We start from the raw sequence: 17,982 nt of genomic DNA on the forward strand, positions 1-17,982 counted from the left end.
ATGCACCACCAGAGGAAAAAAAATACAGGACAGTCAAAAAGCAGGTGATGTACAGTTTCAGGGAATCTACAAAAGCATGAATAATCATCTGGAACACCAATCTTAAATGGCTAAAATAATGACTTAAATTTACCATGACAGGATAAGAATTTAGTACGTACAAAGTGTGGTTCAAGCATTTTACATTGAAGTCGATGCTGGATCTCGAGGAAGAATAGTTCTTCAATTCAAAGATATAAGCTTCATTGTGGTTTCTGTATTGAACTGAGATCACAGAGATGAATTATTTATAAGGTTCAACCTATTCAAAACTAATTACGTGTTGTTATTTACAACATGGGATCGATTTCGACATTTAAATATCAGCCATAAACAAATTGATTATTCATAATATGAATACTAATAATGTATCGTCATCATTTCCCTTGTCCAGCTCCCACCGGGTTCAGATGTTCATGGCACCTTTCCATCTCCCTTTATCCAACCACCATTGTTTCCCCTTAACTGTATCCAATCAAGGGTTCTACTAATTACACTAGATCATTTTCTCTCATAACGGGTCCTTGCAGCTTCTTTTGCTAGGTAGGTTTGCTTCTTCATTTTCAATTGATGCTATGTGTCCATGAACATGGGAGTCTTGCTGAGTTACTAATCTTGTGTCAGTAACTATTATGTTCATACTGTATTTATTGTTTATTGAGTTTAGTGCTGCCGGTGAATCACTGTATAACTTTGCGTTTTTGTTGTTTTCTTCAATTTACACCTCTGTAGCGCTGACTTCATGGTTCAGCTTGGAAAACTGAGAAGTATGAAGAGACCTACTGTGCTGAAAATATTTCTGTGTCACTCTCATATACTACGAAGGCACATCTGACCTGGTCATTTTCATCATTACCAGCTATGTGAGAGCCATCTGTGTGCATGATGGATCTGTGAGAATTTGAGCAGCTATTGCTGATAAGATCTGTTCCTTTTATCGTGTGTTTTTCTGTCTCTCTTGTTGTAAAATTTCATCACCATTAACAAAGTATTACTATTATTCTTATATATGCGAATAAGCCCATTAAGACTACGCAAAGTACTTACGAGGTGTGCATTTGCCTTCCTTTGTGCCCGTATTTCTTTCATTCTTTTACTGTGGGCTTCTTTTCTGTCTTTAGACCAGGTTGTTCTAGTCTTCTTTGGTTTTTCCTCGTGGTCAACTTGCCATTTGTGAATGTTTGATCTGAATATTACCCTGTTTTGGACATCTGCTGGTGTAATTCCTGCCTGTCTCAATTTGGTTTTGATTTTGCCAGTCTGTTTTACCGTTACTCCTGTTTACATAGAATTCTACTATTCGTTTGCTAAGTGTGCCTGGGATGAATTCTTTTAATATGTCCATAGAATCTTAACCTGCATTTTCTAATGTCACTGTAAATATTTGTGTCTTGTTTGATTTCCTGTCTGCCTCTTAAGTTGGTATTGTCCGTCAGTGAGTTTTGGGGCTAGAATAATTATTATTATTTGGTGCAGTTACTGCTTTTGTCCAATGAAGGTACCTTAATAAAATTGTATGCTAATTCTATTTTTCTACAAACTTTCATCCCTGCCTTCCCACTATAGTTTGCTATTTCAGGCCTGATTTCATCTATCCTACTGCTTTATAACATTGTAGTCCATATACCATCCTCTCACTTCCATGAGCATATCTTCATTGCCAACATTGTTCTCCCTCTCATCAATTCAGTTCAACAAAATCATTTATTTTTACACTGAGAAGATTTTTAAGATATTCCTTCTATCTGTCCAATTATTCCCTAGGATTACAATGTGCTTACCTGATTTCCCCTTCTAAGATTCTTTATTATGGTCCAGAAAGATGTCTCTGCCACTTGACTAAGTTTTTCCAGGTTATTTCCAAACTTTTTCATGTTTTCTTTTTGGACTCTGCAATTATGTTTTGTGGAATAGGAGAGGGCATCTCAGACATATTCTTGTACTCAGGTGGCTAGTAGAGTTGGCTAGTGTGTGTATGCTTCAAAAGACTGAGCTGGGGCAATCAGCTGTCTCAATGCCTCGACACGTCAACGCTTCAATGTTTCAAAGCAGTGAGATTGCTTCGTGTGCCTTGTTGCTTGAACAGAAACTCCAGTTGTTCTGTACATGTTAGCTACATCGATGCTTCGAAAGAGTGACGGTGTTTTATCTCCTCGCCTCATTAGAATCATTCCCCGTGACATTGCCCTGAAAATGAGCCGACTGGATTAGGTCAGATTGTTTCTCTACATATAATACCAACCTTGGACTCTTCTTGCATTTTAATTTCTCATTTTGTAGTCATTCATATTAGTTCTTTTAGTTTACTAACTACCTTATGCTTTCGTAACCAGTTTAAGTTGTTTGTTAATGTACGTAAAATTCTGATTTCCGACTCTTGGATTTGATTACTCAGTTAGGTCATTTACTTAGAATATGCTTTTGTAACCGGATTAGGTTTAGTTTGTTATTGTACATAGAATACTTATTTTAAACTCTTCTTAAATTTCATTCATCATTTTATAAATATTCAAATTAGTTACTGCTTTAGTGTGCTTTTAACTGTAAAACTGATCCCTGTTAGTATCATTCTAAGGGCTTAGTGAAGAAGCAAACGCATAATAACATCATCTATTTATCACACTGTATTTTGCACATTTGCTCATTAAATATTCTATGAACCTTTTATCGTTATAAGAACGTCGAACAGTTTATTCAGTGAACCGAACTTAGCTATGAATCGTGGTTCATGTTTCACCACGCCATCGCAAAACACAACTTCTCTTGTAGTCTGTGACAGAGGTGTGCCATGTGTTGACACACTGCTTCTCTTGCAGTCCGAGGCGGAAATGTGCTGTGTGTGGACACACTGCTTCAGTGTGTCATTGCGAGACACTGTTCAGGTACTGTGCATAGGAATACTGCTTCTCTTTCAGTCAGAGGCGGAAATGTGCTGTGCGTCGACACACTGCTTCAGTGTGCCATTGTGAGACACTGTTCCAGGTAGGAGCACTGCTTCTCTTGCAGTCCAAGGCAGAAATGTGCTGTGCGTCGACACACTGCTTCAGTGTGTCATTGCGAGACACTGTTCAGGTACTGTGCATAGGAATACTGCTTCTCTTTCAGTCAGAGGCGGAAATGTGCTGTGCGTCGACACACTGCTTCAGTGTGCCATTGTGAGACACTGTTCCAGGTAGGAGCACTGCTTCTCTTGCAGTCCAAGGCAGAAATGTGCTGTGCGTCGACACACTGCTTCAGTGTGCCATCGTGAGACACTGTCCAAGTACTACTTGTCTTGCAGTCCGAGACGGAAGTGTGCCGTGTGTCGACACACTGTTTTGAAGCAATTTGCTATGCCGTATAGAATGTTTCGAAACAGTCAGCAGTCAAAAACTTCATTTTTAGTCCGTATTGAATCCAGATTTACATTTAGGAGTGAGGGTAATTGTTTCCACCTATTCAGTACTACAACAGTGTGACATCATTAATACATCACGTATTTATTAGATTTCAACATTGGGACCGTTTTCGGCATTTGTGAAGAAGCAAACGCATAATATCATCATCTATTTATCACACTGTATTTTGCACATTTGCTCATTAAATATTCCATGAACCTTTTATCGTTCCTCTCTGGCTTTACTCTTGTTAACTTAGTGCTTGAGGTCCGTCTTGGATCGAGATATTTCTAGAATCTCAAGTCCTTTGAACGTAATGTTTCCAAGAAATCCGGTTCACCAGTCTACTATTATCAAGTCTATCCACAATTAAGAACACTACAATCAAAACATAGAATATTACGCACATTAATATTATTCAACGCCATTGCATTACAAAGGATTGTCATTTAACTTCCCATTCTACCAAGACAGTCGCTAACATTCATTTCATGAGGAACTGTTTTATCACTTAAGACCTTTACTACAATGGACCTCCATACCGAACATAAAAATGTTTGTTTTAAAATAACATAAGCCAAATTTATTTTAATGCATGTCAATAACCAAATTGTATAGTTGCCCAAGAAACACTGAATACTCTTAAGCAACTGTAATTTTTAAGGGATAGATTTTACCAAAGACTAGTACTGCAATGAATCTCCATACCAAGTACAAATGTTTAATGTTCCAAACATGACAGTAGGTGAATTTATTTTAATCTATGTTAGTAACTAGAATGTATAATTGGCCAAGAAAAACCATATCCCTTAAGATCTAAGCAACTGTAAAAAACTTTTTAAGAGATTGATTTTAATTGAACTAGATTCTTAATCAGCATTTTGCAACAACTATAAGGACTTGACAACATTTTAACTGTTCATATACAAAAGATTGTACAGAGTTAACAAATTATAATATATCGCATAAGAAATATGCTAGTAATTTCAATTAAAAAGTTGTATGGTGTACACCAAATTACAAAATAATTTAAGACTATGGTTCAATTTGTATGTACATATATTTTAAAATTATGTTAATGTTGATGTGTATAAAGCCTTGTAACAATTTTCCTTTGGCTGATGATAGCAAACACAAATGCCGAAACTGGTTCCAATGTTGAAATTAATAAACACGTAATGTATTAATGATGTCACACTGTTGTAGTATTGAATAGGTGGAAAAAATTACCCTCACTCCTAAATGTAAAACAGTCAGCAGTGTCACTTCGCCCATCTTTAGTGGCTAGGACTATCCAATACCCCGGTGTCCTTAAACCATAAGAGTGAAACATTCTCACTGCAATTATGTGTAGGTAAGGCCTGCCATTACTACTGTTGTTACTACTTAAAGTGGTTAAGTGGTTTTTTTTTTTTTTTTTTTTTTTTTTTTTTTTTTTTTTTTTTTAAGTTGATTTACATTGCACTGGCACAGATAGGTGGACACACAGTAATTTTATTCAAGAAAAAATTTTACTTACGGATATGTCTTATGGCGAAATTGGGATAGGAAAGGCTTAGGAGTGGGAAGGAAGCGGCTGTGGCCTTAATTAAGGTACAGCCCCATCATTTGCCTGGTGTGAAAATGGGAAACCATTTTCAGGGTTGCCGACATTGGGGCTCGAACCCACTATCTCCCGAATGCAAGCTCACAACTGCGCGCCCCGAACCACACGGCCAACTCGCCCAGTAAAGTGGTTCTTTAACTGATGGACATGTGTGATATCTGAAGCCATCTCGTTTCACTTTCGACTCAGTTGATTTATAACTGTTAGGTCCTTCAGGCTGCTTATCTTCTTAAGATTGTCAAACTGAACCTGGGTAGAGGATGTGTACTACAGAACACATGAGTGTAGATCAAACTGCAGCGCATTTCTGTTATACGAATGACATCTAATATTACAATTAGGAATAGGAAAGGATTTCCTGTTTCTAATTGTGTAAGTCGTCAATACGGAAATGAAGATTATAGATTATGATAACATCTAATATACCATGAATTTCTATTGCACACAATAGCATCACTCCTCACCATCATGTTGCTACCTAGCTGTGATTTTTGTGGAAGTTTCTGGTTCCAGAAACCATGATCTATCATTTATTGCTCTGAGGTGGCGCATTTTATTATTCACGCTTTGGAGTCCTTTATGGAATGGGAACTCCGTTGTGTAGTGATGGGCAACGCTCTCACTCGAGACTGACGTCGCAGATCTCGAGACTCTCGCGAGAATCCTGAGACCGATCATCCTGTAGCGCAAGCTGTGCGACGTACCAGTAACTACGACTGTAAACTTGATAGTATATCATTGGCAGTTATTGCGTGAAATAACGTTCTCTTATGAAAACGTGTGAGCCAGTACATTTTGTCAAAAGCCTGGAAAAGTACTGCATGTTCAACTATGAAGCCCTTAATACCATTAACTAAAGTGGAAACAGAATGTCAGTATCTTAAACTGTTCACGACTTATTTGGGGTGGACATCTTAGGTGAATAACGATGCATAATTTGTGAATAACTGTAGATAGGATGTACACCTACTTGGATACTAGAGGCGTGCATTATTCGAACCTGAGAGGGGGAAGAGGTGCTTTGGTACATACGCAACCCCCATTACACATGAGTGGAACATGTAACAGGGGTGGTGGCCAACGCTCTCGAGACCGATTCTCGTGTGCTGCGAGCGGTGAGACGTCCCAGAAACTACGAGTGTAAGCTTGATAGTTATCATCAGTAGTTCTCACATGGAAACGTGTGTGACGATAAATTATGTCAAAATCCTATGAAAGCATTGCATGTTCAACTATGAGCTCCTTAATACCATTAACGAAAGTGAATACAGAATGCCAGTATCTTACACTAGTCACGAGTTATGTCAGGTGGACTTCTTAGCTGAATAACCCGTATAATTTATTAATAATTATTATTAGGATGTAATCCTACCTGGATGCCTTACAATCGTTGTCGGCAGGGTAGTTTCTTGTGATTGAGACCGGGCCGGAGGTCATCTGTGACGATTCCTCTTCATTGATATGCGTTTGTAAGTGCCGGATCATCCCAGAAGTATTTCTGCCGATGTATTTTACTTCTTTTGAATAAACAACACAGGGGGCTGTGCTATATGACATCTCTTAAAAACAACCGACATCCACGACTTACGCTGCGTTTCGGACATCGTCTTCAAGTTGTCGCGTACAATTAGACACAGTTCACATTGCACCGTCATATATCGAAGTACGATACCTACCTTATTATGACGCGAATACTCTATAGCAATTTAGATTCCACATTCCACTCATGCGTAATGGTGGTTGCATATGCAGCAAGGCGTATCTTGCCTCGTCTCAGGTTCGAATAATGCACGCCTCTAGTATCCAGGTACGTGTACCTACAGTAGCCGTCAGGTTCTGTACTTAAACCACTCATTCGTGTACCTACCAGTGCATACATTGCCCGAATGCGTATCCTTTATAATTATGTTATACTGCGTGAAAATAGACCTCGGTATAAATGAACGCCCTAGTCGCTTGTTGACACGTATTTACGAAAATGAGAAGGCCCGTTGTTGGCTATTCGCATATTCGGAACAAACAACATTCAGCTCCGACTACCTGCAGGCCTACGACACGCTGCTCGCCGCACATTGTGGGGACAACGCTCTCGAGATTTCTCGAAATTACTCGCGAGAAATAATGCCTGCGCTAGTCTCGAGAAATCTTGAGACCTCGACTCAGACTGCCCATCACTACTACTTAAAGAAACATTCTGACATTTCTTAGGGAGGGGTCCGTTTACTACTGCGTGGGTGGGAATATGGGAGTAGGGGGTATGGTTACCATAGAAATGGGGCAGGTCCAAAGCTGCTGAGCAGCTTGTGTTGCTTGGAGTTGACAAATCTCTCCCTTCTGAGTTGTGTACTACATGAACTAAGCTGGAAACGAGGAGAGGAAGAAAGGAATACAGAAATGTGGCAACATGGTGCAATGCTCCTCCCTCAAGCCCTATCTGTCAGAATGCTGCTTTCAGTTTTACGGGTATAGGTGTAAAAACACTTTGTTAAGGAAAGCATCTGCTTATCTCCTTAAGATTGTCAAACTCAACGTGGGTAGAGGATGAGCTTCCACCTCAGTGGCAAGAGGGAATAATTATACCTATCCAGAAGCCTGACAAAAACCTATGTATGTAGGGAGCAACATACCTGTCTGTGAAAGCTCTTTGAGATGATATATATATATTTTGTATTGCATTAGGATACATTGTTACAATTTGGTTATTTACAAATATGTACAATTACACGAAAAACAGTTTTATCTATACACACAGAACAAGTACGTAATAAACAAACAATATTTATACATTTGAGCTCATCAATATCTGCATTGCTGCTAAAGCTGAATGTCCAGTTTTGTTATCCAACTCACAGCTTCATCACTGGCCTCGTGGATGTCCTTTATTGTCCCACTGAATCTTCAGAGTGGGCACTCTGTGACGATATGTTGAACGGTCTGAGGCACGTCAGAGCAGTCACAATAAGGGTCGCTGGTAATCTTCCACTTGTGTTTCCAGAAGTTGCATCTGCCATGTTAAGTTCTGATCCGATTAAGTGACCAGATTTTTCTGGGTAAGTTGAAACCAGGAGGTTGCATGACTGGATCCGAAATTAGACCTAATCTGTCAGGGTTTGAAGCTGCCCAGCCATCGCGCCAGGCAGTGTTAGTATGAAATTCATCTTGGGCTAGCCTCTTTCCTAGTAACCAAGAAGAGTTCCTAGATTTCAGCCTGAGATCTTCATGTAAGCAGTCTTGATGCATTGGTAGGAGAGGGTTATCACAGCATTTAACCCATTCTTTCTTCAGTGCCATTTGTCTTCGGAGATGAGGAGGTGGAATATTTGAAAGAACTGGTAACCAATCCAGAGGTGTGGATTGGATGGTTCCTGATATAGTTCTCATTGTATCGTTTAACTGAGTGTCTATCTTCTTTGTATGGGCACTGTTGAGCCATACTGGGCAGCAGTATTCAGCTACTGGGTATACTAACGCAAGTGCTGTAGTTCGGAGGGTGGATGCAGATGGGCCCCAGCTTGTTCCTGTGAGTTTTTGCAGGATGTTATTGCGGGTTTTGATCTTGGCAGATGTTTTATGTACATGTTCACTGCAAGTCAAGGATGAATCCTAGGTAATGCCTAGATATTTTGGATGAGGATTGAACTTCAGTATATGACCTCTGAATTGAACCTGAGGGACATAATTGGCTTGTCTGTTGCTCAAATGAAAGCAGCTGACCTCTGTTTTTGTTGTGATAAATCGTCATATGGCATGGTTTTGCAGAAAAGAGGACTTTTATCAGTGGAGCTTGGATTTCTATTACCTAAATACTCTGGAAATGCATGTACTTGTACTCAAAATGATATCAATATATGACCTAAAAACTTTGAAAACCGGGCGAATTGGTCGCACAGTTAGGGGTGCGTGGGTGAGAGTTTGCATCCAGGAGATAGTGGGTTTAAACCGCACTGTTGGCAGCCCTGAAGATGGTTTTCTGCGGTTTCCAATTTTCACACCAGGCAAATGCTAGGGCTGTACCTTAATTAAGACCACTGCCACTTCCTTCACACTCCTAGGCCTTTCCTATCCCCTCATCGCTGTAAGACCTATGTGTGTCAATGCAAAGTAAAGCCAATTGTTTAAAAGAAAATAAAAACTTAGAAATATAATGTAGAAGAAATGAATTATTGTCCAAACATTCATGCCATGGAGGTAAATATTCATTTATTCTTTTTGGTACTATGTTGATGTGATGTCAAACTTGTAGAAATTTTTTCTTTAATTTAGAGTGTGGTATGTAGATCAGCATGTGAATCAGTTCTCAGTAAAATGAAGTGTCCACCACAGCAGAGTTAGAGTGGTAATGGGAACTTTCTTTACAAGTCCGATTGTTAGTCTGCTTTGCTGAGTCTGATCACAATTACACATGCGATGCAAACAAATGCTGTTGTCATAAGCCACAAAATCTAAGACAGATGATACATGCATGAACAACCTGCGCAAAAGTCTCAGTGTCTGAATTCAGAAAAATAAAGAACGGTTCCCGTACATGGTTAGGCTGGAAGTGTGAAATGCCGCTGTTATCAGACTCGTTCTTTACAGTTAGCAGTGATACGCCCAGTGACTTAGTGAATAATTCTAAATGTACATATGTAAATAAAAATACATCACTTTATGCCTTCAATGCGTGCAGTATTATGCGACCTGGACGGTTACAAAATATCCACGCATCGCTTGAAAGCCTTGACCCGACCATTGTATGTGTCAATGAGACGTGGTTGTCCAGCAAAATTAATGACTCAGAAGTGTTCCCTGACTCGCTGATATTGTTCCGTAAGGACCGAACCCACCGCTCTGCAGGGGGAGTTCTAATTGCAGCCAAGCCAGAATGTAATCCAACTCGAGTTCATCACCTGGAGACAGCAGCCGAAGCACTGTGGGTGGAAGTGACATGCAACAAACGCAAATTCCTTATTGGATCAATTTATCGCGCCCCTAAGTTATCGCCGGAAATGAACGATGAACTAATCCTCTCTCTCGAGCGTGTGCAACATGTACAACAAAATTATGATGCCATTTATATTGTCGGTGATTTCAATTTAAAAATTAATATATAAGTAATAATAATAATAATAATAATAACGTAAACGTTTCCACCTTTTCAATACTACAATATATTCACAAAATTACAAATTATACGGTACTAGTTTCGACCCATCTAGGGGTCATCATCAGCCGTATTGGAGCAAAGATCATTTGTGGTGAAATCCTAAGACAGTGTTATTTTAAAGAATAACAAGTGAAATGAGATGTTATGGTAATAGTTAATAATACAAGGAATATACATACTAAGAGGTTTTTAACAAAGAATAAAGTATAAATGGGGTGTTGTAAAAATTATAATCATGGAAATCAGTAAGTTCTTGTATTGAAATGAAAAATGGCTTAGGAAGAGGGCTTAAGGTGGGGCTGAAGGGTGCGGGGGAGAAAGTGTAATTGTCTTGGAAAAGTACCTTTGATTAAATTTAGGATTGAGTTTAGTTTGGCTGCATTATTGTTTCTGAGGAAAGTGATAAATAGATCGAAGAGTATGTTGGGTTTCTCTGAGATTTCATTGAGATTGTGACTGGCATTAAAGTATTGGTCTAGGTGTATGTAGTAATTTTCCATTATGTTCAGTAAAGGGCCCTTGTTTGCTAATACGAGGATGTCCATGTCTTGTTTAATATTGGTGAAATTATGGTTATAATCTTGCATGTGTTGGCCGATGGCTGAAAACTTGTTGTATTTTATTGCGTTAGTGTGCTCGTGGTATCTGATAATGAAGTTTCTCCCGGTTTGCCCGATGTAGGTTTTTTTACAGGTGGTACATTTGATCCTATAAACTCCTGATTTTAAAAAACTGCTGGTCTTGTTGATGTGTGAAGTATTGTATAAAACATTCATGTTCTTATTGTTGGTTTTGAAGGCTATTTTAATGCCTTGTTTCTTAAAGATCTATTTATCACTTTCCTCAGAAACAATAATGCAGCCAACCTAAACTCAATCCTAAATTTAATCAAAGGTACTTTTCCAAGACAATTACACTTTCTCCCGCACCCTTCAGCCCCACCTTAAGCCCTCTTCCTAAGCCATATTTCATTTCAATACAAGAACTTACTGATTTCCATGATTATAATTTTTACAACACCCCATTTATACTTTATTCTTTGTTAAAAACCTCTTAGTATGTATATTCCTTGTATTATTAACTATTACCATAACATCTCATTTCACTTGTTATTCTTTAAAATAACATTGTCTTAGGATTTCACCACAAATGATCTTTGCTCCAATACGGCTGATGATGACCCCTAGATGGGTCGAAACTAGTACCGTATAATTTGTAATTTTGTGAATATATTGTAGTATTGAAAAGGTGGAAACGTTTACGTTATTATTATTATTATTACTTATATATTATTCTCAGTTCAATACGGACCAAAAACATGAAATTCATAACCATCAATTTAGAAATTACATGGTCCAGAAATGCTGCACCTGTTCCAAATAACCCCCTCGCCAATAAATTCCTTTCCGCTTTCTATGATTTATTCCTTCATCAATTAATGTTCGAAGCCACGCGTATTACGCAAACAACACGCTCAACCCTTGATCTTTTCCTAAGTAATATACCACAGTCCGTCCAATCTCTTAATACTATTCCTGGATTCTGTAACCATCAGGCAATTCACGCAACACTGACCCATATAAAACCATCCCCCAAACTCCATACCAGAACAGTTTATAATTTTTCCCGAACAAACTGGAACGATCTATCCACTTTACTATCCAACCGCCTCCCCGTTCTCACCTCAGATTTCGCCGGCAGTACTGACATAAACAGATATGGAACGACTGGAAGAAAATTTTCTTTCAATGCGTAGAAGAAACCACACCAACAGTAAATATAACCAGCAGACGGAAATCTCCATGGATTACCAAGGAGATAGTGCGAGAAATTCGAAGAAGGGACCGCCTGTACCAGAAATGGAAAAGAAATCCAACCGATTATGAGTGGGAGAAATACAGGCTGGCTAGGAACAAGGCTAAACAATCTATCAGAGATTCCTACGATTCTTACATCCACAGTCTCAACACCAACTCCAAGGAACTCTGGGCTCTTCTCAGAAGTAAAGGTTGCAACAGAGCTCCATCTGTATTTAAACATAACGGTACGGCAGTGTCCACACCACAAGAAATTGCAGACACCTTCAACAGAAAATTTAAAAGTAACTTCTCCGTACCTACTGAGGAAGAGAACATGCTATATTCAAGGACAGCATCTACCCCTCTCTTCCCTCTAACCAACCTGTATTTCTCAACGAATGAAGTAAAGGAGAGCCTTCTGAAAACAAGACCTCATGCCACGACCGGGCCGGACCGAGTGCCAGCAAGAATTCTCAAGAATTGTGCAGTCGCCTTGGCGCCCTCGCTTTGCGCTCTCTTCAACTATTCCATTAATACCAGGTCTGTACCTTTGGAGTGGAAAGAAGCCAATGTAGTGCCAGTTTTCAAAGATGGAGATAAGGAAAACGTAGATGATTACTGCCCAGTTTCTATAACATCAGGGGTCTGTAAATGTATGGAACGTCTAGTTGCTAAATGTATGTTGGATTTTCTCAAGGAGAGAAACCTGCTCAACTCAAACCAGCACGGCTTCATTCCAGGAAAATCCTGCACAACACTTCTAACAAAAGTCATTGTTGACTGGCAGTTCTCTTTGGAGCAGACTGATGTCTCACAAATAGACTGTGTGACTCTGGACTGGAGCAAAGCTTTTGACCTGGTGTCACATCAAAGATTTCTGTTAAAACTCAGCAACTACGGCATTCAGGGTAAACTGCTGTCATGGTTGAGGTCATTTTTGGTGGGTCGAACGCAATGTGTTGTGTACGGAGGAGCCAAATCAGACCAAACCACAATTACTTCTGGAGTAATTCAGGGCAGTGTGATAGGGCCCCTCCTGTACACGATTTATGCTCTCGACTTGCCAGATTGTGTAAATTCGACCATGGCGCAGTATGCCGATGACACAGTCATTTACAGAGCCATGCAAAACAGTGATGATATTGTACAATTCCAATCGGATCTGGATAGTATAGCTCTGTGATGTGAGGTAAATAGATTGTATATAAATATTAAGAAGTGTAAATATATAAGACTAAGCAGAGCTAAACAACCACTCCAGAACCAACCTACTCTATGTGGAAACCAACTGCCGACTTCTAACTACATCAGACTGCTCGGTATTCACATTACGGACAATCTGAAAGGGAATAAACACGTGGAGGAAATGAGGTGTAAGGCATACCGGGCGCTAGGTTTCGTCCGTAGATGTCTCTCGGGAGGAAGAAGTAAAGCCCTACGAACGGCTTATATTTCCCTTGTGCGGCCCATACAATTATATGGCCTTCCTTCCTGGCATCCAACTACAACGGAAAATATGAGGAAACTAGAGGGTATCCAGCGACGAGCAGAACGTTTAATTAACAAACACATCCCCTTAAACACAGCCAGGTCATTGCCACCAGTGAACTCGGTATGTACACAAATAGATGTAGCCTTCCTTAGGAAATCCCTGACAGATCACACACACCTCTCCCCTTTCCACCGCCTGCAGCTCAATTACCGCTCTGTTAAAAGAGGCCAAGGAGTTACTCTTGTCCCTCCCTTCGCTAGAACAACCTCATATTTAAATGGGTTTTACTCAAGGGCTGCTCGTACCTGGAACCTTATACCATCTGAGGTAAAGCTACTTCCTTTTCCTCACTTCTTCCGCGAAGTAAAGAAAATGTATATGTAAATCTAAACCTATATGTGATATATAACTTGTATAAATTAGAATTGCAAGAAGGATGGGTGCAAGTACAGGTGTATGTGGGCGAATGTGTATGCGTGCGCGTGTGGGAGTGGTTGTGAATGAGTGTGTATTCAGGGGTCTGAGTGAGAGTATAAATGGCTGGGTGTTCTTACTCTAATATTTTCAGGATAAATCAAGATAATTATTATTCTAAGGGTACAGTGTTTGTAGTGTAAATATGTAAATTTAAAATTGTCTACATAAGTTTGTATGTAAATATTCAGTAGAGTTTATGTACACATGTGGAGATGGAGGCACTTCCGTGTATGTGGGGCTTGCCCTTTCTCCATCTACCACCCCTAAATTGTACATGTACAATTTAAGGAAAATAAATAATAATAATAATAATAATAATAATAATAACGCAGCAGGTTAGAATATGCTTGGATAGCAATTACAGAACATGCAATGTACTTTCAGTTCCTTGACTGGTTAGAGTGCCAAGTAAGATGTCCTCATGGACAGTAAGTTGATCTGATAACACCCTAAATATGACTCTGGCCTAAAAGTTAACGTGGACCCCTCCGCCCATCGGAGGTTTATCCAGTCCCTTGCAAGCCAGTATCCATGATCAGAAGTGTTCTACAAAGATTGCTCAAGGGCAGAAAGAAAAGTGGGCTGTTCAGTCATTGTGACCAATGACAGGGCTCTGTTTGACACCTGGAAGCCCTGTGGTACATCAGCACTCCTGTTGTATACTCACTCTGGTGCAACATATCCATAATTAAGTAGTTGGCTGGGTTGTGAAAGGTAAGCACCAGAGTTATCTTTGTATTGCTCCCAAGCTACATAGGCATTAAGTCACACTGCCCCCTCTACAAGGTTCCAGTGGCAGGTATTAATATCTCACTGGGGAGTTAAGCTGAGTACAATGAAAGGAACTATGGAGGTATGCATTTGGAAGACTTCTTTTCAGGTTTCTCAGATCGAATCAGTGTGTCGTCTTTTGATCGGCCATGATATAGCCACACACGCCTGTTTACTGAAGAGAGAACAACTCCCATGTGTACTTGTGATGCACATCTGATTGTAGCACAAAGCCTCACAGAGTGTGAGGACTTACCTGATCTCTTCCATAGTCTAAACCTATGATTAATTCCGGTAAAATTTTTCCACCTATTACCTGAATAATCATATGTTATCTCAGTTCAGTACAGACCAACCAGAATGAAATTTATAACCCTTAATAGTCTAAACCTCCCTAGCAGTTGATTTTAACTGTAAATATATTCATGATTTACACTGCATTTCCTAAGTGACGGTGGTGATTTTTGTGTGAAGAGGAAGTACAGCTAGGTAATCAACCTCTCCGAACAAATTTAGAGGAAAAGAAATTTAAAAATGAAACAAAGTTAATTATTCAACAAAGGAGTTTCAAAATTAAGTACAAAATAAAACAAAAAAGTATTGTATTAAGCCGAAAAGGACACCAGCGAATCAAAAGGGAATGTGAGTTCTCTGAATAATGGAACACTTGAAATTTACATACCCTTCATTAATCCACTCTTACACTTAAAGCCTAGATTTCCTCATTTTTTTAGAAATAATATATTCCTTTTAGAAGATCAGATGGTTCATGGTGTGGGTTACTGTAGTCACGTCCTAGTCGTGAACCATGGATAACGGCTGAGTGGCCTGGTAAGTGATCCTAAGAGTCGGGATACCAGTTGCTATGGATTGGGAGTGGGCATCTCGGACATATTCTGAGTCATGAACCTCCTTGTGCTCAGGCGGCTAGGACTATACAATTCACCGGTGGTCCATAACCCGTTAGAGGAGAGATCCTCACTTGGACTATGTGCAAGTAGGGTAGCATCCTGCTTCATGAATTTACCGAGCTCAGAACACTTTAAGCAAGCCTCGGACCTATGGGAGTAACGGAGTCCCACTCCCATTTGACAGGCGAGGGACTCCTTGGAAACAACTTGGTGAACGAAATGGAATTCGAAGGGGAGCTATCAGTATTAAAGGGGCTTATGGAAGAAAGAAGGTAGAACTGGCTGAGTCAGCAAAGAGGATGCATCTCGATGTACTAGGAGTAAGTGATATTTAAGTAAGGGGAGATAACGAGGAAGAGAGAGAATATTATAAAGTGTACTTGATGGGTTTTAAAAAGGGAAGGGCAGAGTATGGGGCAGGACTGTTTATCAGGAATATTGCATGCAACATAGTTTCTGTTAGGCATGTAAATGAGCGTATGATGCGAGTGGATTTGGCACTTGGAGGAATTAGGACGAGAATTGTCTCTGTGTATTCACCATGAGAGGGTGCAGATGAGGATGAAATTGACAAGTTTTAAGAAGCATTGAGTGGCATCATAGTCAGGGTAAACAGCAAAGACAGGATAGTGCTAATGGGCAATTTCAATGTGAGAGTTGGAAATAGAACTGAAGGATACAAAAGGGTGATTGGTAAATGTGAGGAAGATATGGAAGCTAATGGGAATGGTGAGCGTTTGCTGGACTTCGGTGCTAGTATGGATTTAGCAGTTACGAATACATTCTTCAAGCATTAGGCTATTAACCGCTACACATGGGAGGGTAGGGGTACCAGATCCATAATAGACTATATCTTAACCGACTTTGAATTCAGGAAATCTGTTAGGAATGTACGAGTTTTTCGGGGATTTTTAGATGATACAGACCACTATCTGATCTGTAGTGAACTAAGTATCTCTAGGCCTAGGGTAGAGAAGGTGAAATCTGTCTGCAAACGAATAAGGGTAGAAAATCTCCAGGAAGAGGAAATTAGACAGAAGTACATGGATATGATTAGTGAGAAGTTTCGAACAGTAGACAGTAAGCAAGTTCAGGATATACAAGGTGAATGGGTGGCATACAGGGATGCTGTAGTAGAAACAGCAAGGGAATGCCTAGGAACAAAAGTTGGGGAAAATTGAACATCTTGGTGGAATGATGAAGTGAGAGCAGCTTGTAAACGTAAAAAGAAGGCTTATCAGAAATGGCTCCAAACAAGGGCCGAGTCAGACAGGGATTTGTACCTAGATGAAAGAAACAGAGCGAAACAAATAGTTGTTGAATCCAAAAAAAAAAGATCGTGGGAAGATTTTGGTATTAACCTGGAAAGGTTAGGTCAAGCAGCAGGGAAACCTTTCTGGACAGTAATAAAGAATCTTACGAAGGGAGGGGAAAAGAAAATGAACAGTGTTTTGAGTAATTCAGGTGAACTCATAATAGATCCCAGGGAATCACTGGAGAGGTGGAGGGAATGTTTTGAAAATCTTCTCAATGTAAAAGGAAATCATCCTGGTGGTGTTGCGAACAACCAAGCTCTTGGGGAGGAGGAAAATGATGTTGGTGAAATGATGCTCGAGGAAGTGGAAAGGATGGTAAATAAACTCTATTGTCATAAAGCAGCAGGAATAGATGAAATTAGACCTGAAATGGTGAAGTATAGTGGGAAGGCAGGGATGAAATGGCTCCATAGAGTAGTAAGATTAACATGGAGTATTGGTAAGTACCTTCAGATTGGACAAAAGCAGTAATTGCACCTATCTATAAGCAAGGGAACAGGAAGGATTGCAACAACTATCAAGGTATCTCATTGATTAGTATACCAGGCAAAGTATTCAATGGCATCTTGGAAAGGGAGGGTGCGATCAGTCGTTGAGTGGAAGTTGGAAGAAAACCAGTGTGGTTTCAGACCACAGAGGGGCTGTCAGGATCAGATTTTCAGTATGCGCCGGGTAATTGAAAAATTGTACGAGAGGAATATTCAGTTGTGTTTATGTTTCGTAGATCTAGAGAAAGCATATGACAGAGTACCAAGGGAAAAGATGTTCGCTATACTGGGGGACTATGGAATTAAAAGTAGATTATTAAAATCAATCAGAGGCAATTATGTTGACACTTGGGCTTCAGTGAGAATTGATGTTAGAATGAGTTCTTGGATCAGGGTACTACAGGGGTTAGACAAGGCTCTAATCTTTCACCTTTGCTGTTCGTATCATCTGCTGAAAGGTATAAAATGGCAGGGAGGGATTCAGTTACCGAGCTCGATAGCTGCAGTCGCGTAAGTGCGGCCAGTATCCAGTAATCGGGAGATAGTGGGTTTGAGCCCCA

This window comes from Anabrus simplex, chromosome 4 (genome assembly GCF_040414725.1).
Source record: "Anabrus simplex isolate iqAnaSimp1 chromosome 4, ASM4041472v1, whole genome shotgun sequence".
Classification (NCBI taxonomy): domain Eukaryota; kingdom Metazoa; phylum Arthropoda; class Insecta; order Orthoptera; family Tettigoniidae; genus Anabrus; species Anabrus simplex.